This window comes from Anabrus simplex, chromosome 2 (assembly GCF_040414725.1).
Source record: "Anabrus simplex isolate iqAnaSimp1 chromosome 2, ASM4041472v1, whole genome shotgun sequence".
Lineage (NCBI taxonomy): Eukaryota > Metazoa > Arthropoda > Insecta > Orthoptera > Tettigoniidae > Anabrus > Anabrus simplex.
This window is the reverse complement of record NC_090266.1, coordinates 959627829-959655192: the sequence shown is the minus strand read 5'-3', so window position 1 is coordinate 959655192 and position 27364 is coordinate 959627829. Positions and strand designations below refer to the sequence as shown.

At 41.0% G+C, this 27364-nt stretch overlaps 1 long non-coding RNA gene across 1 annotated transcript in view; it reads left to right on the top strand.

Annotated features, from left to right (window-relative positions):
- LOC136863219 (uncharacterized) overlaps positions 1–27155 on the top strand; it is a 515522-nt gene extending 488367 nt beyond the window's left edge. The window contains exon 3 of the long non-coding RNA XR_010859175.2: positions 27053–27155. This is a non-coding gene — a long non-coding RNA (uncharacterized lncRNA). The remainder of the gene's footprint in view (positions 1–27052) is intronic.
- Positions 27156–27364: the final 209 nt, after the last annotated feature.

Here is a 27364-nt window from a genome sequence, read left to right as displayed (position 1 = left end):
GCTATGTCAGCACTACAGCTGGGTGTGTATGATGCAGTTCTTGCATTTAACGATGTATATACTGCCAGACTACAAGTACTGGAAGATCTTGGTTTGTCAGTAGGTTTCAAACAATGTCAGGGCGATGTGCAGAGAGCGAATTAATTATGAAGGCGGAAATTGCCGTAACAAACATGATCAAACAGGCTAGATCCAAAAGAAGGAGAGATAAAGGTGATAAAGATGGAGACGGTGGTGATTACCAACCAGGAGGATTTTGAAGTAAATAATTTATGATTTCGCTAGTTTACATGGAACTCTTACTTTAACATCAATTTTCTTAAAATTACTTTTTTCAAAATATAAGCCCCGTTTTCTCAGGAACTGCTGGTGGTATCTCCATAATTATTTTGCCATATAATATATACTGCACACTGATACTGTGGATCCTCGAAGTGTCAATTTTCTCAAATAGATAGTTTGAAAAAAAACCACATAAAATCTCCAAATATTTAATTAAGATATTAGAGGTTCAATGAAAAAAATTAAAAATTATATTAAAGTTTTCCATATGAATGAGGATCAGTACACTTAGAAAGAACCAATAAACAATCTGTAAAAATTTTAATTCATATATCTAATAGATGCTGAGAAAATGGCACATTTATATTGTCATTGTAACATTGGCGATATAGGGCTTTACGACTCCCCTTCAGGGCTACCGACAGAGGGTTTCGAACTCACTGCCTCTCGAATGCAAGCTGATAGCTACGTGACCCACTTGCTCGGTTCCTTTCTTTCATCGCAGTTTGCTACACTACTGTCCACCACCGCAGTGTAACATTGAACACTATCAGCTGGCGTCCTCGGAGGCTCGGATTTGATTCTCGGTACTACCACAGATTTGAGAATGACTCGGGGCTGTTAAACGTACGTGCAGCTTATCGCCATTGTGCCTTAAAAGAGCTGCACCAACTCAGGAAGAGGGCACTAGCTTACTGTATACTGCACTAAGGTCAAGTTCAATTAATTCTGAAATCCATAATTTCATCGCAAATTTCGTGATCAGCGCAAGTGTCCTATACCACACTTTCCAGCTGCAATACGTAGACACTTCTTACGTGAAGCGTTGGTGGCACCGAACTAAAAGTGGAATATTTCCTCTTGTTCAAGGATTCTAACAGATGTGCGGTAAGGTCAGACCTTCGAGGCCTCACGAGATAAATTCATAAACATGTGTCTCTTTGACGACTTTCTAAGCTCATTTTAAAAATTTTAAAAATTCACCCGGTTTTTCAATTCTTTTTACCCCCTTAAGTTAATTTCCAAAAACAAAAAATATACATTTATTTTTATTTTTAAAGGAAATTCTAAATACCAGTTTTCACGTCTGTAACATATTCAATTTTTGATATCTAAGTATCCTCATAAAAGAAGAGAGAGAGGGTGCCCGAACACTGACGCACGCCAATGCCAGGGACGGCGCTGGACCAAGGGCAAGAGAGTTTACATGCTCGCGCCAGCCACTTACCTACCAGATGGACCTTACATGAAGTGCCATTGACTCATTTCATTGCCACATCAATTACAAACATCTCCAACGTTAAACACAATCTGCAGTTTTAAAATTTCAATGCCTTTATTGCATACTAGCAGTTACCCGCGGCTTCGCTCGCGTGGATATCCAAATTAGATAAAAGTAATCGTTCCTCGGTACTGTACTAATATATTATCTAAAAATCCCTAAAGTATAAAAACTCACCGAAATATTGAGTTTCATTCACCCCAGAAAGTCTTTGTAAACCATGTTTGCGGTATTGCCTTTTGGGGGTAAGGTGACCATGCGGCAAAGTACTGTAAATGTGAGAACCACTCTTCTCTCAAGTCGAAAACCAATTAAAAAGTTCTTTATTTATAAAGGAGATTCCAAGTAGGCCTTCCTATTTCCACGTCTGTAGCATCTTCAGATTTTGATATATAAGTATCCACATAAATATAATTCAATCCCTTTATCAGACGTTCCATCACCCCCACCCTCACCTAAGTGGATTTTCCTAAAACAAAAAATACATGTTTCTTTAATTTTAAAGGAGATCTGAAATAACAATTTTCACTTCTGTAACATCTTCAGTTTTTGAGATATACGGCAAGTATCTTCATAAAAATAATTCTACTCTTTTTCACATCCTTTCTCCCCCGTTAATTGCCTTTACCGAAAACAAAAATATATATGTTCCTGTATTTTTAAAGGATTTTTCATATACCAAGTTTCACGTCTGTAATATTTTAAGTTTTTGACATATACTGTAGATATACCGATACTCATTTTAAAAAATTCACCCGGTGTTTTAATTCTTTTTACCCCCTTAAATTAATTTCCAAAAACAAAAAATATGCATATATCTTTATTTTGAAAGGAAATTCTAAATACCAGTTTTCACGTCTGTAACATCTTCAATTTTTGACATCTAAGTATCCTCATAAAAGAATTCAACTTCATCACTTCTTTCCATTCCCCCACCCGTTAAGTGAACTTTCCGAAAACAAAAAAAAATTAAGTGTTTCTTTAGTTTTAAAGGAGATTCAAAATACCAACTTTCACGTCTATAACATCTTCAGTTTTTGAGATATAAGTATCCTCATAAACATAATTCAACTCTTCTTTACTTATTTTCAACCCCACCCCGTAAGTTGATTTTCCGAAATAAAGAATACGTGTTTCTTTATTTTTATACGAGATTCCAAATAGCAGTTTTCACGTCTGCGACATCTATAGGTGTTTTAGATATAAGTATCCTCATACAAATAGTTCAACTTATTTTTCAATTCATTCACCCACCTCAAGTGGAATTTTCGAAAACAAAAGTATACGTGTTTCTTTATTTTTAAAAGCGATTCCAAATTCTAATTTCCACCTATGAGACATGTTTAGTTTTTGAGATATAATTATCCTCACGCAAATAATTCAGTCATTTTTTTCAATTTATTCACCCCTTTAGTGAATTTTCCAAAAACAAAAGAATACGTGTTTCTTTACTTTGAAAGAAGATGACAAATATAAATGTTCATGCCTGTAACATGTTCAGATTTTTCAATAAATGTATCCCCATGACGAGAATTCAAATATTTTCACTCCCTTCACCATCCACCCTTAAGTGAATTTTCAGGAAAAAATATGTGTTTCTTTATTTATAAAGGAGCTTCCAAATACCACTTATCACGACTGTAACATCTTCAGTTTTGGAGATATACGTATCGTGATAAGAATAATTCAACTCCTTTTTCACTCCCTTCCCCCAAGTTGATTTTCCCTCCAACATGCCTGTTTCTTTATTTTAAAGGAGATTCCAAATACCAACTTTCACGTCTGTAACATGTTTATTTTCTTTAGATATAATTATTCTCATATAAAGAATTCAACTAATTCTTCAATTCTTTCAGCACCCCCCCCCCCCATTAAGTGGATTTTCAGTAAACAAAGAAATACGTATTTCTTTATTTTTAAAGGTGACTCCGTATAAAAATTTTCACTTCCGTATAATCTTTTTGTTTTTGAGAGATCACTACCCAAATAAAAGGAATTCAATCCCCTTAATCCCCTTTTCAGTCCTTTTTAACACCCCCCCCCCAGCTAAGTGTATTTTCCGTCCAAATATACATGTTTCATTATTTTTAAAATAGATTGAAAGTACCAATTTTCACGTCTGTGACGTGTTAAGTTTATGAGATGACCTGCAGATAGTCCCATTTTAAAAATTCACCCGCTTTTTCACTTCCCCTTAACTGGATTTTCCGAAAGTAAATTGTCTATATTTCTGTACCTTCACAGGAGATTGCAAATATCAATCTTCACGTGTACAAAATTTTACGTTTCTGTGATAGACTATACTGTAGGTAGCCTTTAAAAATTCACCCACTTGGTCACTCCTGTTCACCCCTCATAATTGGATTTTCCCAAAACAAAAGAAAATGTGTTTCTTTATTTTTAAAGCAGATTCCAAATACCAATTTTCATTGCTGTAGCATCTTCAGTTTTTGAGATATAAATAACCTCATAAAAGGTATTCAACCCCCTTTCGCCTCTTTTCACACCTCTTAAAAGGATTTTGCGAAAATAAAAATATGTGTTTTTTATTTTGAAAGGAGATTCTATATACCAATTGTTAAGTTTGTAAACTTTTAAGTTTTTGAGATATAGATATGCTCATTTGAAAAATTCAACCCCCCTTTTCAACTCCCTTAAGGACGGAATATCCCAAAATCCTCCCTTGGTGAGCACGCACACTCTAGTATAAATGTATCCCCAAAATTTAATTTGTTTATGTCCAGTAGTTTTGGCTCGGCACTGAAGAGTCAGTCAGTCAGTCAGTCAGTCAGTCAGTCAGTCAGGATATGTTATTTGCTCTCACACTCTTTCATACTTACCACGTACTGTAGATGCCTAGATTTATCTCCCTATTAAAAGACAATGATATGTGTTTAGAAGCAAAATATTAAAGTGGAAATTTCAAGTTCTATGTTGCATTCATTCTTTCACTTGTGGCCACCCTTGGATGCTTCCGGCATCCAGATGCACAATGGACAGTTTCCACATTGGTCTTGGTCATGCAAACTTTACCGGTGTGCTGAGTGTGCTCACGATAGTGAGCTGAAATTGACTAAATATTTTCAAACATTTCGACGTGAAACACATTCCGCAGGTTTAAAATTTCAATACCTTTACTGTATCCCTGACATCACCACAGTGGCACGATACAGCACACGTGTGATGACCGGCAGCCAGACGGAGGAAAACAGCACCAGAAACAGCCATAGCAGGGGAAGCCGAGATATGTTTATAATGGCAATGCATACACCGGAGAGTTACTTTATTCCTCGTATTGTTCTAGTAAAAGATAGGCCCAACTAACTTGTTTCCAAGGCGTTTACTAGGCAAAACTAGCTACGGCTTCGTACAGGAGGATAGGTTCTATCGACAGTAAGTGAAGATGTACTTGGAATATTTGATTTATTCAAAAATATTGGCAAGTTGAAATTCATATTACCTTGGTGCAGTGAATCGCGATATCCCGAATCGTCTTCCCGAATTGTTCCCCAGGCAACTCGTACTCCAGGTTCCTCTCGTCACCATGGAATTGGACTCATACTCTAGGATCCTCTCGTCACCATGGAACTGGACTCGTACTCCCAAGTCCGCTCACCAGCATGGAATCGACACCGTACCTCGTACCTGAAGGTCTCGAATTTCTCGAAGGTCTACGGCGGTCTTGATGCGGGGTAATCACTCGTGGTTTAACTTTATACGAGTGTCTACGGTCGTACAGTCGTTCAAGAAAACTTGTCACGAAAATTTGTAAAAATACTGCCTTTAATTGATGTAGGCGGACAGCACGTAGTTTGAAATATGCCAAAAACTTCACCTGACACTTGCAGATAGAAATTAATGAATGTCACTTCAAAATTATAAAGTTGAAAATACGGATAGAATTGATTTATGAAACGAAAAGATGAAACACAGTTCATGGTTATTTACAACTGAAAATGGTGAAACTAAGCACAGTTCACTTGCAATACACTGTCTGTGGTTACTTGCCACAACGTAAAGTAAGATGTCGCACTTGATACAAAAATAGCCATTTAATAGTTTATTCCAAGACACTGCTAATAGCGATGAAATAAATAATAACTTGTTAGTCACTCTTAGCACAGTGAGTATCGTAAAATAATAATAAAGTCTCTGAAGAATATTTAGAAGTAATTATGTACAAGTTATATGCAGAAATCAATTCGAATCCATTTAATATTAACACTATAATGGATTATCAGTTTATGTCGCTCACCTTTAACAGTGCGGTTGGCAGAGTTTATCGTACTCCAAGTTTATCACTAGTTCAGGAGCGCTTATGTGTTGAATAGCACGAAATAGGCAAACACTTGTGTTATCACGATGAAATATTTCAAACACTTTTAAATATCACAGTTACTGAAGTAAATATTCTGACACTTGCATAATATGGAATAAGTTAAACACTTCACTTGGTTTTTGACCGAAGAAATATTAAGTTCCGCAGTTCGAGAATTACACTGAGTTCGGTTCTCGGCGTGAGAACTTACACGTCGCGCTTGATAATCACCACGTCTTCACTCGACTCTACTTTTGGCGGACAGAATAACATAGCGTCTCACCATGCAGAGCCCTTGCCGAAGAATGCTTGTCTATTGCTGTGTAGCTCTGCCTTTTACATGGTCATGGCCTACACGTCATAGGATAAGGTTATTATTTTAAAGCGGATTTACTCGAAAATCCCTCGGTGGACTTTCTTGAAATTTGATCATGGAGACGTTCTTGTATTTGCCTACAGAATAGCGTATATCTCAAGACGATACGACCATTATTAAAAAGTTTTTAAAATTTATGGATCGAAAGTTCTCGAATGCCAGAATCATTGTTCCAGGTGTATCCAGTCCATGCCACGAGGAAAATTGACGAGTTGGTTGGTTTAGTCTACCTCGCTCCTGCATCTACGTAATCTACAGCTGTTCACTCGTAAACTAGCTCGTCCTGGTGGATGTAAGCACATAGAGCTTGGAGTTCTCGGCGCGCGTGATAATGATACGACATTGCTCTTAATAAATACGGCATGTACCCTGCGTTCCTGGTACACTATTAACATGATTTTCCATATGAACACAATATATGAAAATCAAAATCCACACCCTGTTCCCAGTTTCATCCAGGTCAGGAAAGGAATGAAGCTCCATCTGGCGGCGAGGTTAGGAATTGTGCCGGCTGCCGAAGAAGTCTGTCGCACTATTTCGGGACAATGATTAATGACTGACTGGTTAAATTATGCTGGAGAGTGTTGCTGGAATGAAGGATGACAGGGAAGATCGGAGTACCTGGAGAAAAACCTGTCGCGCCTCCGCTTTGTCCTGCATAAGTCTTACATGGAGTGACCTGGATTTGAACCAAGGAACCCAGCCGCGAAAGGCTGGCGCGCTGCCGCCTGAACCACGGAGAATTTCATATGACCACAATATAATTATAATATTTTTAACATTATTTTCTTATAAATTTCTATATAATTTAATTGATTGTAACTTGAAAAGATGAACGACCATGGTCTAGCAGTAAGGTGATATGTGGAAGTTCTCAGATTCGATATCTTACTCTGTAACGAATTTATACTAGTGGTCCGACGTCCCTTTAATTGCTATAGATTTTGAAAGCAGTGGCATTGTGTCTTACTAGAATTCTTTAATATGCCAGAGGCAACGAGGCACTTCAGTACCCTCAAATGGCTCCGACTTTAGGCGGGATGAAAGTCGTTACCTTGGGATACCTTGGGGTATCTTGGGAATAGAAGGAAAAAACTAACCGACTGTGCCACTAAGACTAGCCCACAACGACTTAAAAGCTAGTTTCAAGTCTACGTCGAGGTTCACCTTCGCTAGCGACTGGCTCCACTTAATTACATCTGTGTATTGACAAAGCAAAGGCAAGCTTTAGGCGACTGTTGACATCGTTACTATAGCCATGGGACCTCCAGTTTTATGTGGAATATGAACCACAGGGGAGATACGTTTCATTTTGGAAACCCCGCAAGCATTGGCCGGGATTCGAACCGCGGCCGCCTTGGTAAGAAGCCAGTGACTACTGAATACAGTCACAACTACAACAAAGCTTACCTGTCTGAATGCATAACTGTTATTAAATATCTCTCTGTGGATCAGGCCGAGTTTCGCTCTCTAAATCCCAAGGTTATGGGATGAAACCTGGAAGAGCATATAAAAGTCCATTCGGTTTTGCTTATCGTACGATGTTGGTATGAAAGAGATCTATGTTTACAGCTTTTGTGTTACGCGATAAAATTAATTAAAATTAATAACTCACCGAACGGAGTTTTGGTTTCTCCGCCGTCAGGTGAAGTAAAACAGAACTACATTCTCAAGTTCCAAGGCATATCATTTCTTCTGTCTTGCTGTTTATACAGTAGTTTAGTCAATGGACGTGATGTCTCAGGTGCGTTTATTGTGATGGTTGGCTCACGTCGGACTTTGTCCGGCAATTTATGACCGGAGGATCAACCTATCACCGCATGATGATCACCTATGCCAGTGGAATTCGAAATTGTACCAGTAAAATCGGTAGACCAATAGATACACCTCTACACTATCCATCTCTAAGTCATTACTACTACTACTACTACTACTACTACTATAGCTTTTCCCACTTTGGGGTCGCGTGTGTGAACTATGTCACACATGTGAATTTGGCCCTGTTTTACAGATGGATACCCTTCCTGACGCCAACCCCATATGGAGGGATGTAATCATTATTGCGTGTTTCTGTAGTGATAGGTAGTGTGGTGTGTTGTCTGAATATGAAGAGGAGAATGTTGGAACACAAACACACATTCCCCGAACCAGAAGAATTAATTAGAAGCGATTAAAATCCCCGACCCGGCCGGGAAACACAGCCGTGTGCTTATGAACCGACCATTGGGCCATTGAGTCGGACAATTCGATAGTTGTAATAATATGAAATGAAATGAAATGAAATGTCGTATGGCTTTCAGTGTCGGGATATCCCAGGACGGGTTCGGCTCGCCAGGTGCAGGTCTTTGTACCTGACGCCCGTAGGCGACCTGCTTGTCGTGATGAGGATGAAATGATAATGAAGACAACACATACACCCAGCTCCCGTGCCACTGGAATTAACCAATTAAGGTTAAAATCCCCGACCCGGCCTGGAATCGAACCCGGGACCCTCTGAACCGAAGGCCAGTACGCTGACCGTTCAGCCAACGAGTCGGACAGTTGTAATAATAATAATAATAATAATAATAATAATAATAATCGGTTTACATTCTTTCACAGCGAGGTTGTAGCTCTTTAACACAATTGTCTTCAGCATTCCTAGATTATTTTTGTTATTATTATTAGTATATTCCATCACCCAATGTTCTTTATACAACTAAAGCATATTTTACGCTGTTTGAAAGTGAATGTAACGAGAATTTGTATTCGTGTATACGGTTTGCAACACCAAAATGACTGTTAAGTCAAATGTGTGTATTGCAGACTGTTTCACCCGTCTGCAGCTAACAAACATCTCTCCCATCTCCCCAGTCACTGTACTCGTGCTCGGTCTACGTTCTTTAACGGCAAGGTTGTAGCTCTTCAGTCACAATAACTGTCTTTAACCTTAAGAGCCGGTAGAACTCGCTGGTCGGCGGTAAAGAGTGTGTGACATGACATGATACTGCCCGCAACACATGATACTACTCACATACTGCCCGCAGCACATGATACTGCCCGCAACACATGATACTGCCCGCAACACATGATACTGCCCGCAAAACATGATACTGCCCGCAGCGCACACCCGAGCGGTAGTAATGCTGGAGGAATGTAGCACAACCCCTGCAGCGCCCAGTGAGGGATAGTAAATCCCCAAGAATTCTGATAGTATAACTAGTGGATGACGAGCCGAAACTTTAGAGCCATGCCCAGTTCGAAGGGAACGACGCACGTTCCATCCCTTGTTCGGAAATTCAAACTTGGGAAAACGAGAATTTTATTTCTGGACAAGCACATGAACGTGAGAATCACTCAGCTAACAACAAAAAGTAGCACCAGATTGCTTCCTGGGTGCAAAGGTGACCAGGTATAGATCTAACAACTGTATACCAATTACAGTAGTTCCGAGTTTATGAATAGTGGAAGCGTTTACGTTTCATTCCTCCAAGGGCCTTCGTGGCCTTGAACGGAGGTGGCTGTGCTTTTTAATAGCCTATGAAATATGTTCTGCACATTATATAATATTCTTCTTCTTCTCCTCATCTACTGATTTTACCTCACCCCTGGCGCCATGGGTGTGAACTGTTCCGCACATGAGGATTTAGACCTGTTTTACGGCCGGATGCCCTTCCTGACGTCAACCCTATGAAGAGGGATGTTATTGCTATTGCGTGTTTCTTTGGTGGTTAGTGGTGTGAGATGTTGTGTGATTATGAAGAGGACAGTGTTGAGAAAAACAAAAACACCCAGTCCCTTATTAATCAGGCGCGATTAAAATCCCCGACGTGGCCGACAATCGAACCCATGACTCTCTGAAATGTACGCCTCAACGCTTATCATGCAGCCAATGAGACGGAACTGCAAATTTCATAATGAGTGAATAATATAATATAATATAATATAATATAATATAATATAATATAATATAATATAATATAATATAATATACCTGGCTTAGTGGATCAATCAATGTTGAGGTGCTGACCTTCTGACCCCAACTTCGCAGGTTCGATCCTGGCTCCGTCCGGTGGTATTTGAAGTTGCTCAAATACATCAGCCTCGTGTAGCTAGATTTACTGGCACGTAAAATAACTCCCGTGGGACTAAATGTTGTCACCTCTGCGTCTCCGAAAACCGTAAAATTAGTTAGTGGGACGTATATTTTTTTCTAGTGGCTTTACGTCGCGCCGACATAGATAGGTCTTATGGCGACGATGGGATAGGAAAGGTCTAGGAGTTGGAAGGAAGCGGCCGTGGCCTTAATTGAGGTACATTTGCCTGGGGTGAAATTGGGAAACTACGGAAAACCATCTTCTGGGCTGCCGACAGTGGTATTCGAACCCACTATCTCGCGGATGCAAGCTCACAGCCGCGCGTCCCTAACCGCACGGCCAACTCGCTCGGTAGTGGGACGTATAGCCAATATGATTATTATGATTATTATTATTATTATTATTATTATTATATAATAGCCTATAATACAATAATGGAGTGTGGCATCCGTAGAATGCAGGTCTTTCGAATCCACGATCCAGCCGCGAATCGAACGTGGGACCCCCTGGACCAAAGGCCAGCACGCTAATTTATTTAGTCACAGAGCCGAACAGTGAATATAATGAAAATGCAACACTTTTTCTTGCCATTGTCCATGGATTCTACACCTTCGATTGTATAGAAAATACTTACTTGCTCAATTCATCGATTACAACAATATTATTATCATCATTTATATTTTAATATTAACAACAAATACATCGCAATTGGGAAATATCCCGGTGGCAATGGTCACTTGCACTAGTGTGATAATAAAGTAATACCCAACAACAACAACAACAACAACAACAACAACAACAAAAGTACAACAATAAATTCTATGGAAAGGAAATATTTCAAGAAATACTACTTGTTTAACATTCTAAATCCAGCATCATCATATGCAAATTCACACAAAACTTAGGTATTTAAGGTGCTTAACATTACGTGTTACCATACTATCCGTTGATCATACTACTAGCTTAACATTACACGTGATAATAAAGTAAAGTTAAAACCTAACTACCTAACAACTACTACTACTACTACAACAACTAGAACAACAGGAGTACAACAAGCAATATGGTACCGGTAGTGTTAGCTGTTCAGGCAGAATATGCCAGGAGAGGAAAATGCTTGTCTGTTACAGATTACACTTGTCCCTGCTCGCTGTATGATGTTAACTCGTGAATCCACTGTTGTCTTCATAAACCACCTCATGTTACATGTAGACATCATAGATGTGATCTAATTTGCTATCATTTGTGAAGCAAGTCTGCACGTTGGCACGGCAATACGTTACTCGGTGGACAGCTGTGCAGCTATTTCATCCTCTGGAGCACAGCAACAGAACAGCACATCGAACGCACAAGTGTTTCCGCGTATATGTGTAAGAAAGAGTGGCTGTCAGGTTTGTGATTGCATTGTATTCATTTGAGTCCTAGGATAGCTATGGTTCTCTGCATGGAGTATACGACGGGATTGATAAATTAATAATAATAATAATGCTGTTGCCTTTACGTCCCACTAAATACTTTTACGGTTTTCGGAGGCGCCGAGGTGCCGGAATTTAGTCCCCCAGGGATTCATTTACGTGCCAGTAAATCTACTGACACGAGGCTGACGTATTTGAACACCTTCAAAAAACCACCGGACTGAGCAAGGATCGAACCTTCCAAGTTGGGGTCAGAACGACAGCGCCTCAAACATCTGAGCCACTCATCCCGGCGTTCGATGTACTAATAGACGTTCTACCAGCACATTTGGTATTGCTGTACTGTGGTGTGCTAAGAACTCTCTCAGTTACAACTTCTGTCACTGTTACTCCATTCTTGTAAGTTTATACAAGAATGTGGAATGTCTGTATCCATCGGACACAAACTATGGGGAAAATTATCGATCGCGTTTGGTCTTCCATTTGAACTTCAGATGAAACCCATTGATGCCATTATTATTCAACGCTAAGCCCACTTCTTTCTTAGTCCTGGACCTAATTAATTGAACTGAAATTATACGCTTCCAGACACAAGAACTTAGCGGAATTTTGCAGGAATGTATCACCGTCAAACTTTGTATACCGTTCTGTGCTATGATCTTTCGCAATAAAATCTGCATTTTTCCTTAATTACATCATCATCATCATCTGTTTACCCTCCAGGTTCGGTTTTTCCCTCGGACTCAGCGAGGGATCCCACCTCTACCGCATCAAGGGCAGTGTCCTGGAGCTTCAGACTCTTGGTCGGGGGATACAACTGGGGAGAATGACCAGTACCTCGCCCAGGCGGCCTCACCTATGATGAACAGGGGCCTTGTGGAGGGATGGGAAGATTGGAAGGGATAGGCAAGGAAGAGGGAAGGAAGCGGCCGTGGCCTTAAGTTAGGTACCATCCCGGCATTCGCCTGGTGGAGAAGTGGGAAACCACGGAAAACCACTTCCAGGATGGCTGAGGTGGGAATCGAACCCACCTCTACTCAGTTGACCTCCCGAGGCTGAGTGGACCCCGTTCCAGCCCTCGTACCACTTTTCAAATTTCGCGGCAGGGCCGGGAATCGAACCTGGGCCTCCGGGGGTGGCAGCTAATCACGCTAACCACTACACCACAGAGGTGGACTCCTTAATTACATACAGTACATATTTTACCAATATTAGTTTACTACCGAGCTCAATAGCTGCAGTCGCTTAAGTGTGGCCAGTGTCCAGTATTCGGGTGATAGTAGGTTCGAACCCCACTGTCGGCAGCCCTGAAAATGGATTTCCGTGGTTTCCATTTTCACACCAGGCAAATGCTGGGGCTGTACCTTAATTAAGGCCACGGCCGCTTCCTTCCCACTCCTAGCCCTTCCCTGTCCCATCGTCGCCATAAGACCTATCTGTGTCGGTGTGACGTAAAGCAACTAGCAAAAAAAAAAAAATAAATAAATAAATAAGAAAACGAAAAATTCCTTGCATGCTCCTATTATGTTAGGTAATTAATAGGCGGCCTTAGGACAATTTTAGCAGATATTGACATTTAAACACTTTCTAAATGCACAGAAGTAAGCCTAAATCCTTTTATTGATAAAACTTCCGCCTCCATGGACGGGTGATCGGTGTCTTGTCCTTCTGTCCTCAGAGCCCTGGGTTCGGTTTACGACCGCCCGAGGTATTTTAACCTTAAGTGATCAATATCCTTGGTTCGAAGCTCCACTTCGTCAGTCCTGCAGGTGATTTTTCCTTAGTTTGAACTGAGGCAAACGCTGTGAATGTACATTAATTGAGGCCACGGATGTTCTTTCCTATTACATCGTTGCGTAGCACTGATTTAGATTAGTGCAATGGCAAACAACAAGCAAAAATGTGCCCTCATGGAAATGTGAGCTAAAATAGACACCGCAGTACAAAACTCGTTGTTTTATGTCATTGTTGCGGACATGATTATTGTCCCAGAACTTCGAGTTTATTAATGATTCCAAACAACATCGTTTCTCGGTCTAAAAATCTCACATGCATTGGCCGAGATTCAGAAAGTTGCCCGCTTTTCGAGAAGCCAGTGATGATGTCACTTTGCTATCATGCTACCCTCAGGCCTAATTTACAGCAGTTGTTAAACACGTTGGCCATCTGTTGACCGGAGTGCCTACAGTACCAGCATGTTCATCAGGAACTAGGATTGGGAAGGAAGCAGTCGTGTGCCATATGCTAGGTACGATCCCATAATTCACCTCGAATTGAAATGGAAAATAACCGTGTAGGGTGACCATGCGTCCCTTATTTTACGGGATTGTCCCTTATTTCTTTAAAATGTCCCATATACGGGACACATATTGTCCCGTTTTTCGTGAACCGTCCCGTATGTTTTAAAATACCGTGTTTAAATGTTATTTATCACAAACCTCTGATGTATATTTCTCACTTTGTAAAGAAATTACAGATTGTACGGTTGGCACTAAATACAACAAACCAGGGAGACATACGTATATAAAATGTTGGGCTGATGACCTAGATGTTAGGCCCCTCTAAACACCAAGCATCATGTATTAGAAGTTAAAATGGCAACCTATAATCCTGTATAGTGAACAGTGCTTTTTTGAAACACTTTGTGTTACTGGAGTTGGATCGCTTCCATTTTAATAATAATAATAATAATAATAATAATAATAATAATAATAATAATAATAATAATAATTTTTCTTCTTACTTTCATAATCTATTTACCCTCCAGGCTTTATTTTCCCTTCGGACTCAGCAAGGGATCACACCTTTACCGCCAGTATCCTGAAGTGTGAGACTTTGGGTCGGGGATACAACTGGGGAGGAAGACCAGTACCACGCCCAGTCGGCCTCACCTTCTATGCTGAACAGCGGCCTTGTAGGGAATGGGAAAAATGAAATGGAAATGGCGTATGGCTTTTAGTGCCGGGAGTGTCCGAGGACATGTTCGGCTCGCCTGGTGCAGGTCTTTCGATTTGACTCCCGTGGGCGATCTGCGCGTCGTGATGAGGGTGAAATGAGGATGAAGACAACATATACACCCAGCCCCCGTGCCAGCGAAATTAAACAATGATGGTTAAAATTCCTGACCCTGTCGGGAATAAAACCCGGGACCCCTCTGACCAAAGGGCATCACGCTAACCATTTAGCCATGGAGTCGGACGGGGGGATGGAAAGATATGGAAGGGATGGACAGAGAGGAGGGAAGGAAGTGGCCGTGGCCTTAAATAGGATGTAGCTCAAAGCTAAAAGTGACGCTTTTCAGAAAATTTATAGTGAATTCGATGTGCATACTGATGTTAGTCAACTTGCGATGAAGCAACTGAAACAACTGTATGAAAATCATCTCTTTTGTTTCTAACTCTTTCTGAAAAGGTCTATCATATTACAAATATTCCAGATACAGAAGTTCTGCATCTAATGCACCTGCCATATTTTGAACTACCAGAGAATTTAACTGGTTGAACCTCGACAGTTACGTTAACTAAGAGTTTAACAGATTGTTATTCTTTACCATTGTTGACTAAATTCTAATTTGGTTACGTTCACTGTTAAAATATTTTAAACCGAGCTCGACAGCTGCAGTCGCTTAAGTGCGGCCAGTATCCAGTATTCGGGAGATAGTGGGTTTGAACCCCACTGTCGGCAGCCCTGAAGATGGTTTTTCGTGGTTTCCATTTTCACACCAGACAAATGCTTGGGCTGTACCTTAATTAATACCACGGCCGCTTCCTTCCCACTCCTAGCCATTTCCTGCCCATCGTCGCCATAAGACCTATTTGTGTCGGTGCGACGTAAAGCAACTAGCAAAAAAACCACTTAGGCCTATTCATTGTGTTTCTAAGGAGGAACACACTCCTCATATTAGCTTTAACTTCGTACGAGAGGTCGAATTTGAACCCAGGTTAATCCAGTAGAAAGCTACCGTTTTAAACAATAGACCACAGTGCTATTTAAAATGAAACAACAATGATAGGAGAGGGAAGAGTAGAGATCACCTCGGCCCCATTCGTGTGCAGTCAGTCAACCACAAACTACTGTAAATCAGACTATAGCATGGCAGCTCTCAATGTATGAGTGTGGCGAGGGAGGATGCAGGGTGTAATTATATCGGCGTATTCGGACAACGGAGTATTTTGTGGGAGCGGGACTTTGTATATACATTCTACAAAGGAAACACCCCGCAGCTTTTCTAATAGTCAAACGTGGGCGCAAATAGGGCAACTGATGTAACAAAAAACGATACTTTTCAGTGCCTCTCTGTTGTTAATACTATTTTGCTATAGCAGATCACCAACTACCTCTCACCCGGAGGTCCCGGGTTCGATTTCCGGCCTTTTCAGGGACTTTTACCTGGACTTGGGGGTTGGTTCGAGGTTTTCTCAGCCCACGCGATTACAATTGAGGAGCTATCTGATGGCGACCCCGGTTAATTAAACCAAGAATTACGACCGAGAATATTCGTCACACTGACCATGCGACACCTCGTAAACTGCAGGCCTTCTGGCTGAGCAACGGGCGCTTAATAGGCCAAGGTCCTTCAGGGTTGTAGTGCCATGGGGTTAGTTTGTTTTAGATCATCTATTAACACGCCGCGCCGGGCGGAGTGGCTCAGTCGGTTAAGGTGCTAGCCTTCTGACCCCAACTTCGCAGGTTCGATGCTGCCTCAGTCCGGTGTGGTACTTGAAGGTGCTCAAATACGTCAGCCTATTGTAGGTAGATTTACCTGGAAATAAAAGAATTTCCGCAGGACAAAACTCCGGCACCTCGGCGTCTCCGAAAACCGTAAATGTAGTTAGTGTGACATAAAACCAATTATTATTATTTTTAATGAGCTTCCGTGGCTCACAGAGGAATAAGGAGCACCTGGGTTGAATAGCTGGACAGGAATTAACTAGAGCAGAATTTAACATAACAAATATGGAAAATTTTATTTCTTTCCTTTTCTAGAAGGAGAGATAGAGAATTTGAAATGAATAACAAACGGTATTAATGGGCTCGTCAGCTCTAACAATACATGGGACTAAGAAGTCTGAACATCAGGTAATAAATTTGTTAATTTGGATAGAAAAAAGCGTTATTGCTTTTGACAGGCACGATATTTTACAAGACCATGATTTTCTCCAAGAAGGTGCACTACTCAGGAGTCTGAGCTCCAAAAATCCCATAGTCTAGCCTCGCAGAGACAATCAGTCTCTTTTGACGCAATTACATTTCCACCTCACATTAAAGTGTTCATGCACAGTTGCCCCGGCTGGGCTTATCTATTTCTCAGCAGTTATATTACTCACTGTTCCCAAAAAACTAACACAAAGGAATATTTACACCCTGTAATGAATAAACAGGGACATAATTGCCCATACTACGTGGCCTTAATGATAGAAAGGAAAGGTTGCATATTACAGGCCGTAAACAAAAGGCAAGGAGGCGACACACCAGACTCCTTAAAACCACCGGTTTACAAAGTTACATTGAAAGGAAACGGCTGAAACTTTCCCCACAAAAGACCCGCAGGCGTTATGAATGTCTAGACCGGACGAGTTGGCCGTGCGGTTAGGAGCGCGCAGCTATGAGCTCGCATCCAGGAGATAGTGGGTTCCATCCCCACTCTCGGCAGCCATGAAGATGGTTTTCCGTGGTTTCCCATTTTCACACCAGGCAAATGCTGGGGCTGTACCTTAATTAAGGCCACGGCCACTTCCTTCTTATTCCTATGCCTTCCCTGTTCCATCGTCGCCATAAGACCTATCTGTGTCGGTGCGACGTAAAGCAACTAGCAAAAAATCAATGTTTTGGTAAATTCTGTCATTACCTTGTGTCGCTGGATCGTCCTCAATCAGACCTCGCCCCTGCCTCCTGGTCTCAAGTCAGGTCGCACTCCTCAGCACTGGAGCAATTCAGACAAGATAGCCCTAAAGTGCCCTGCTTTTATAGTTCCGTAAGGGGAAACTTCCAGAACACTTTGCTGATTGACTGGATTCCTGTACACACCCCCGACTTTAATTGGCTAGAAAACATATATACCAGCATCTCATAGGTTGATTACACTCGAGGAGGAACCGGCTGAAGTGTTAAAACTTTGGTATATTAGAAATGAAACTATCCTTAGAACATGTTTACCAACATCAGAAATAATTGTTACTCTATCAAGTAGTTAGGTTTTTACCGAGAGGGTGCACTAGCAAATCGATGGTAGAGACATCTAACTGTAGAAGAAGAAAGTTTTGGGGAGTTTTCCAGTTCAAGTCTGATGACATAGATGGCCATAGAGAAGGCACGCAGTTTAAATAGCCGGAGAAGCTATTATTATTATTATTATTATTATTATTATTATTATTATTATTATTATTATTATTATTATTATTAACAACGTAGACTAACGTTCCTCGACAACGGGTACATGGAAAGAAAGAAATAAGACTCTTTTAGTGTTTGGGTAGAAGGCGTATGTCCCCGATAGTATGTAACTTACATTTAAAGTCTCAATTGACGGATAAAAGAAGAGGCTACTTGTTACAAAAATATATTGAAATAAATTAAAATCTGAAACGCAGGTCTCATGAAACAGCGCTTCAAAGTCAGGCAAAATTTGTGCTAAATATGTGACGTCACACGCATACTCTTGTCATAATAATGTTATTGTATTTTACGTCCCACTAACTACTTGTACGGTTTTCAGAGACTCCGAGGTGCCTTAATTTTATACCGCATGTGTTCCTTTACGTGCCAGCAAGTCTACCGACACGAGGCTGACGTATTTGAGCACCTAGCCTGATGTGTTAGTGGGAAACCGCGGAAAACCATCTTCAGGGCTGCCAACAGTGGGTTTCGAACCCACTATCTCCCAAATGAAAGATCACAACTGCGCCCCTCTAACAGCACGGCCCACTCTCTCGGTCAAAAATACTTAGTAAGAGATAAGAACAATATCATTATTAAAAATATGATTATCAAGACTTGCTCCACGAACCTTGGACCATTGTCTTTTCAGAGTTCTGTTTAAAACACGTAATAATAATGTTATCGGTTTTACATCCCGCTAACTATTTTTACGGTTTTCGGAGACGCCAACGAGACAAAAATTTGTCCCACGGGAGTTCTTTTACGCACCGATAAATCTATCGACACGAGACTGACCGTACTGAGCCTAAATTGAAACCGCCAACTGGCCAGCACTCTATTGTCTGAAGATCTCAGCCCAGCTCATCTGAAATATCAATTAAGGAGCGATTAAGTGAGTTTTGCTATTTTTTTTTACAATTGCCTTTACGTCTCACCGACACAGACAGGTCTTATGGCGACGATGGGAGAGGAAAGGCCTAGGAGTGGGAAGGAAGCGGCCGTGGCCTTAATTAAGGTACAGCTCCAGCATTTGCCTAGTGTGAAAATCGGAAACCACGGAAAATCATCATCAGGGCTGCCGACAGTGGGGTTGGAAATCACCACCCGCAGAATGTAAGTTGACAACTGCTTGACCCAGAGCACGCAGCTAGTTTATTTCATGAGTGCAGAGGGGCGTACAATCATGACATGAAGCAACTACTTGGCTGTGTCGTTTGGCCCATATAGCTTTTTAGGTTGATTTCGTCAGACAGAGGCTACCCTGCAGATGAATTTCGTGGTATCCATCCCATCTTTACACCAGGCAGAGCGTCGGGGTTGAACCTCAGTTACGTAGTCGTCCACTTCCTTCTCAGTCCTAGCCATTTCCTAATCTACCGTCGCCAAAAAAAATTCTGACTCGGCGTGACATTAAGACACTAGCAAAGAAAGGTCAGGAATATTGTAACATCAGTTGCACTACTCATGCCTCAATTAACTGTTACGAAAAGTGCAAGGTGGAGAGATGGTTCCTATCTTCAGTATACGTTTTTATAATGGTCTCCTCTATCACTTCCCAATGTTAGAGTTCACTTATACTTTTACCTCGGTACCTTGCTCGATGATGAATGAAAGATTTACTTACTGTTAAACCACTGGCTTTCTTTCTCGGGACAATGTTATTAATCAGGAGCGGATTTCTTCTTTCCAAACAGCAAAACCGAACATTAGTTCATTTCAAATGCAGATGAATGGTTCAGGAATGTGACAAACAAGTATTCTGGAGGCCTGCCAACGCAGTCAAGGTAGCAAAAATGCTACGTGCAACCTCGAGGACCGTTTACAACTATCGTACTAAGTTCTAAAACTGTTTCTTATTAATACCCTACAGTTAAGTGACTGAAAATTCTTGACGAACCTATATATTTTCGTTATTGTTTTCTTGTAAAGTACTGATTTAAACAATTTAGTACGGAGCGAGCTGGTCATGTGATTAGCACTGAGCTTGCACTCGGGAGATGGTGGGTTCGAATCCCTGAAGACGGTCTTCCGTGGTTTCCCGTTTTCACATCAGGTAAATGCTGGAGCTGTATTTGAATTAATGCCACGTGTGCTACCATCGCAATCCAAGTTCTTGATCATCCTTGCGTTGCCGAAATCCTCCGAAGTGTTACTGTAGTGCGACATTAGACCACTAACGAAAAGTAAATATTCTTTTCATTTCAGACTGGAGGGTAGTAGGCAAAAAGCAGGATTATATGCCATTTGCAATACTGTATGTACGAATAATATAGTTTGCAGACTGGAGGGTAGTAGGCAAAAAGCAGGATTATATGCCATTTGCAATACTGTATGTACGAATAATATAGTTTGCAGACTGGAGGGTAGTAGGCAAAAAGCAGGATTATATGCCATTTGCAATACTGTATGTACGAATAATATAGTTTGGGGAGGGTTGAAGATTCTACTAGAAAAGCCCTGTTACATAGGCAGGACCATTCATTTGAGTAAAGTAAAAGATGGTCCTCGGAGGACAAGTTATGGTAAACCTTCTTCTACCGCGCTCGATAGCTGAAGTCGCTTAAGTGTGGCCGGTATCCAGTATCCGGGAGACAGTGGGTTCAAACCCCACTGTCGGCAGCCCTGAAGATGGTTTCCGTGGTTTCCCATTTTCATACCATGCAAATGCTGGGGCTTGTACGTTAATTAAGGCCACGGCCGGTTCCTTCCCACTCCTAGCCCTTTCCTGTCCCATCGTCGCCATAAGACCTATCTGTGTCGGTGCGACGTAAAGCCAATAGCAAGAAAAACCTTCTTCTTCTTCTTCTTCTTCTTCTTTTCTTCGACTTCTACTGGTTTACCAACACCTCTAGGGTCATAGATGCGAACTTTGTAGCACATGTGGATTTGGCTCTGCTTAACGTTCGGATGCCCTTTCTGACACCAACCCTTTTTGGAGGGATAGAACCACTATTACGTGTTTCTGTGATGCTTTGTTACGTGGTGGGTTGTTCGAATATGAAGGAGACAAATACAAACACCCAGCCCCGAGCCAGAAGAATTAATCAGACGCGATTAAAACCCCCGATCCGGTCGTAAATCGAACCCGGGACCCTCTGAACCGAAGGCCTCAATGCTGACCATTCAGCCAAGGAGTCATATTGTCATCTAGGGTTCACTATTGTGCGAATTTCGTCAAGGAATTCTCGCGCTTCGTAATATACAGAGTGTATCATAATTAACAGCGCAAATTGAAAGAACTGTAAGTACGTGATGCTAGAGGCGAGAGAGTCTAAGTGAATATGGGTCCGCAAACGAGCCGATTGCGAGAAAATGTAGAATTTGTAGTTACCAGCCGCCACTGACTTGATTGTGTGTAAAAGTCATTATAGTTAGGAAAAGGTACCAATACAACATTAAGAAAAGTTATTAGATACTATGGTAGAAGTACAGATGTTTTTAATGAACAAGAAAACAGTCTTACTTAGTATGTTACCGTTACATGCTGCAATGACTGTGCAGCGTACTTACAGTGTTAAATGTGTCGTCCTAGTACCCGGATGCAGGCAGTCCCAGAAGATGATGCCGCAGGTAATTCCAAATTCTAAATTATCTCGCAAACGTGTCGTTTGTGGACCCACATTTACTAACTCTCTTTTGCTTCTAGTATCGTGTACTTACAGACGTTTCAATTTGCCCTATTATTCATGATATATCCTGTATGTGCTACGGGTCACTATTTATCCACAAATAATATCACATAGCGGTTTTCGCAGGTGCAACGACGAAAAATTATTTTTATAAATGGAACAATTAACCATTGCAGCATTTTCCTAAAAAATTAACGTGATGTCCGCCTCTGTGGTGTAGTGGTTAGCGTGATTAGCTGCCACCCCCGGAGGCCCGGGTTCGATTCCCGGCTCTGCCACGAAATTTGAAAAGTGGTACGAGGGCTGGAACGGGGTCCACTCAGCCTCGGGAGGTCAACTGAGTAGAGGTGGGTTCGATTCCCACCTCAGCCATCCTGGAAGTGGTTTTCCGTGGTTTCCCACTTCTCCTCCAGGCGAATGCCGGGATGGTACCTAACTTAAGGCCACGGCCGCTTCCTTCCCTCTTCCTTGCCTATCCCTTCCAATCTTCCCATCCCTCCACAAGGCCCCTGTTCAGCTTAGCAGGTGAGGCCGCCTGGGCGAGGTACTGGTCATACTCCCCAGTTGTATCCCCCGACCAAGTGTCTGAAGCTCCAGGACACTGCCCTTGAGGCGGTAGAGGTGGGATCCCTCGCTAAGTCCGAGGGAAAAACCGAACCTGGAGGGTAAACAGATGATGATGATGATGATGATGATTAACGTGATTCAAGGAAATAGTGACTCCAATATCCTGTACATTTTGTGAGAGTATCTATGTGATTGCATAGTCTCTATAGTGTTAGGCTCGTAGCAAGTCGTTGTGGTCGTCCATATACTTAAAATCGTACTGTTAAAGTATTAGACATATTTAAATTATCCGTGATTATCTGCGCTATTGCGTTGTAATTAGAGGCTACCTAGAAGGGGTAGAAAAGGCGTACTAGGTTTTCCCGGAATTACGTGGGTTCGATCCCCGTCCGGGAAGTCCAAAATTTAAGAAACGAGACGTCGACTTCTGAAGAGACACATGACCCTAAGGTGCACACAGCGAGCAATAAAGAATAGTAAGAGGTTAATTCTTAAGTACAAAGGCGACCGGGTATATAGCTGACCATTTACCTACTTATAGCCGATGCTATTAATAGTTAAAGCCTTTACATTCCACTCCTCCCAGGGCCTACATGACTTGTACGGATATGACTTTACTTTTTTGATTCATAATTATTACGATACACCACTTGTATTAGAATAATTCAAGTGATATTTTGTAAATTTTGTATGAATTTCTTTGCGAATGATTGTAATTGTCATGTTATACTTCTCGTAAGTAATCTTAATAGTCGCGTATTTTTCTTATTTTCATGTCTATTTTAAATTACTTCCTTTCTTTATTATGAAAATTCTTGTTTTAATATAAGTAATTTCTTCTATCATGCTGTTTTCATGAAACTTATTGTTATTAAGAAAAGTATGTTTTGTTTAATTTCTTTGCTTTACCAATAATAATAATAGTAATAATAATAATAATAATAATAATAATAATAATAGTAATAATAATAATAATAATAATAATAATAATAATAATAATAATCATCATCATCATCGGTATATTATGTGTCACACATGCAAGTGGTGTAAGTGCTCAACAACGTAGAATTGGAAGATAAATTTCGCTCCAAAAAGGGGGAAAAAGGGCCATGGAACTAAAATATCTAATGAACAACTGATGTAACAGGTTATTTGTTATTATTTTTAAGGAAACTGTTTAAACAGTTAATGCATGGAACTTCTGCTCAAGACGTTGTTCGTGACAGAGTCTGATATGTCACAGCCACAGGAAACAGAAATGTTGAATTTCGATTTTTTGAAACGTCAGGCCATTGAGATCCATGTTTTGTAGGGTTAACCTCCGTAGAAAATGGGACAAAGTGGTTATGACTATGCCTGGCCACCTTTCTGTATATGGATTTACTTGGTACCCATGCTCGCTTGGACATTTTCAACTTTGTGTTGGTCAATCGAACTCACGCCCTATCGATGAAATAATATTCCTATAGTTAGAATAATCTGAGTGAATCCCCTCGTGGGCATAAGTCTGTAAAGTGAGGTATTGCTTGTGGTTATAGAAGAGGAACATGTAGGACCAGTTTCTTCAACGAATGTTAAGTGTTAACACTGTTGTTACGTAGACTTGACACACAATTTAACCAAGTGACCGTCTCATCAACAAGTGTTAACACTAACAATTTGTTAATACTTGTGTCAAATTAAGCCGGCCCCGTGCTGTAGGGGTAGTGTGCCTGCCTCTTACCCGGAGGCCTCGGGTCCGATTCCCGGCCAGGTCAGTGATTTTTACCTGGACCTGAGGACTGGTACGAGGTCCACTTAGCCTACGTGATTAGAATTGAGGGGCTATCTGACGGTGAGATAGCGGCCCCGGTCTAGAAAGCCAAGAATAACGGCCAAGAGGATTCGTCGTGCTGACCACACGACACCTCGTAATCTGCAGGCCTTTGGGCTGAGTAGCGGTCGCTTGGTAGGCCAAGGCCCTTCAAGGGCTGTAGTGCCATGGGGTTTGGTTTGGCTTGGTTTGTGTCAAATTAACATGGCACCAGCCCTGTGTTAAACCGCTTAACAGCTGTCAAAATTTCAAAATGATAGCGTCTAGAAGACGTGTTTGAAGATTTACTGCTGTATGAAGACTATTGTAAACTGAAGAACGCAAAGGACGACCCATCCTTAGGAAAAACGACTTTTTACAGTGTCAGAAGAAAGTTTTCTAGAAAGATACCGAATTCTCAAAGCCATAATGAACAAGGTACTAGATGAAATTAAAAATAGGTTGGAGTTGCCCATGGACTGAAACTTATCAGTGTCTTCAGTGCAGCAGTTGTTTATAGTTCACACTGTTTTCGTGTAACTGTAGGTGACTATGTTCATGTGTGCAAGACAAGAGTGTGTAGAATAGGGTTTCCGCTACCACTACAGCATTGGCAAGGCTTTCCATGCAGTAAAATAATGGCCGAAAGTCATTAAAGACTTATATCAATTATCGCATTTTTCCGGTTGCCTCTTACACTACTTGTTTTAGTCTTAGCGGTCTCCGCTAACCATAGCCTATAATAATGCCAACCATGTGTAACAAAATACAATTGCAGTTCCAATATGCCACTCTGAGCGCTTTATGTAAAGAAACAAAAGACGCTTTCTGCCAAATGCGTTCAGAAATCTCACGGTAACGTTTTAATTTGTCTTCAGCAATTGTTCCTTAACAAATATTGAAAACGTGTTCGTGAAACAGGGGACTTTTAACCGATGTGTTAAATTAATAACAATTGTTTGTTAATATTTGTTAAGTAAAATTTAACGCAGAGTTGAGGAAACCGGGCAGTACTCAGTTGTGTACGAGTTACAGAGAAGTGAAATATACAAACAGCTCAAACATCAGCCCCTGAGTCACACGACTTAATTATTTGCGGTAGAAATCCCATCACTCGGATGGAAATCGAACCTAGGATCCTTTGCACTAAAGACCAGCACGCTATCAGTACAAGTAGTCAATTGTGCTGCAACGATGAAGAAAAGCGGACAATTAGAATGAAATTGCCGAACTGAGTGACTCAGGCGGTAGAGCCAAAGCCTTTTTATCCCAAGTTGACCGGTTCGATCCTAGCTCAGTCCGGTAGTATTTGAAGGTGTTCATATATATGAATATTCGTAGATGTTACCGGGTATGAGTGAACAACCAAACATTTGAAGATGAGTATTAAGGAAACATGAATAATAGTAATAATTGTACCAGGGTTACACCTTGTCCGTCCCGTTGAACTATGCGCCTTCTAGAAGGCCATCGGTGCTGTGAATCCACAACTATGTATCACAAGATACACGGACATTTAACCTTTAGATGTCTCTACCATCGGGCTATGTGCCACCTTTGGCGGGATTACGGACAATTAACGTTTAAGATAATTTTCAATGTTCAATATTTGTAAACCTTAAGTGTTTGTAGATTGCTTTTTTATGTGCTAAGGTTATCAGCACTTCTACGGCTTCCTTCTTACTTATTAACCAATAAAGAATTTTTGTGTATATTTCTCTAGCCAATTAAAATTTGATGTGTGTACAGGCATTCTGCCTAGCTCAAGAGAGTTCTGGAACTTTCCCCTCTGATATACTACAAAAGCTGGGCGCTTTAGGTCATTATTGTAATCTTCGTCGCTTCGGTATAGTGTGTGTACGGTGTAATAGGAGGCAGAGGCAGCCTTACCGTCATCGGAAGGCCCAACAACTCAAGGTAATGGCAGATATCTCTTAAAATATGATAGCTTCAGGCAGATAACTTGAGGGGAAGATTTCAAACTCCTTTTCTTAATGTAAAATTCTAAAGTTTTCGTTTAAATGTAAATTTTCGGCAAGACTTAGGACTCTTTTCAAATCGCTGCTGGGAAATATGTAAATTTAGGGAATAAAGAATTTTCACCCTTTACTAATCTCGTTAAACTTGGTATGGGGGAGACTAAGGTTTTCTAAACCCCTAAATTCTTCACTCTACTTTGGTACTTAATATTTCGCATCTAGTCACACCTCTGTAATATAGGCTTAGCCTCTGCAACTTCGGGCCATAATCCCATTTAGGATTTAATTGATTTTTCAGAAAGGCCCTTCCTATCCCATCGTTGCCATAAGACCTATCTGTGTTAGGGCGACGTGAAGCAAATGGCAAAGATAGAAAAAGATTTTTCAAAAGGAGTGCAAGTGTTTTGCCTCCTAGCCTTTCGTTCATGGTCGATCGTGTTAAACCTTTTATTTTGTACATTAGGCAATTTAGAATGGGCACCCATTGCCAGTGTTGATATACGAGTGTGTAACAGACTGTCGAGCAGAAATGTTGGTAGAAGATTGTGCCTCTGAGCAGCTGGACTTAGTTACTTTTGGAGCGGAGTCTCCTAGAATGAAAATGATTGGAGCAAACATGCTCTAGATTGCTCAACGCTTGCAAGTTATTGTGTCAATAATTTTCTCTATTGTACCTGATTTATGACTTGAAGTCATTGTTGCTGTGGGAGCTAACGAGTTAACTGTTATTTGTTGTTGCTTATTTATCAAATTTAAAATCAGAAAAAAAAGGATATAAGTTAAATTAAATTCCAGAATTTAGTGCTTTAACTTATGCTCCGATCTTTTCACTGTCCACCCATTCACCTCTCTAAACCACGGAAACCCCGTAACAAGAACTACAACAACAACAACAATAATAATAAAATACAATCTAAAGCAGTTAATCTGATACATATTGCCTTGTTCTGTGTTTCAGTGGTTCGCTAATTTCGTGGCACCAATGCCGGCACGTAAGGGGCTCCTTGCCCCCCAGAACACCTTCCTGGACACCATCGCTACTCGCTTCGATGGCACACGTAAGTACCTTTGTATTAAGTAGACTTGTAAGTACTGAGACACATCCTGATTTTGTTCTAGCGTCAATGAACCGCGTTAGAACGCAGACCGGCATCTTCTGTAGACGAGGCAAGAAAAGATACGTGAGGAATCAGTCCACGCTGTAATTTATTCCTACATCTAGTGACTACCTTTCTTGTTCCAGTTACAGTATGTACGTACATGCCTTGAA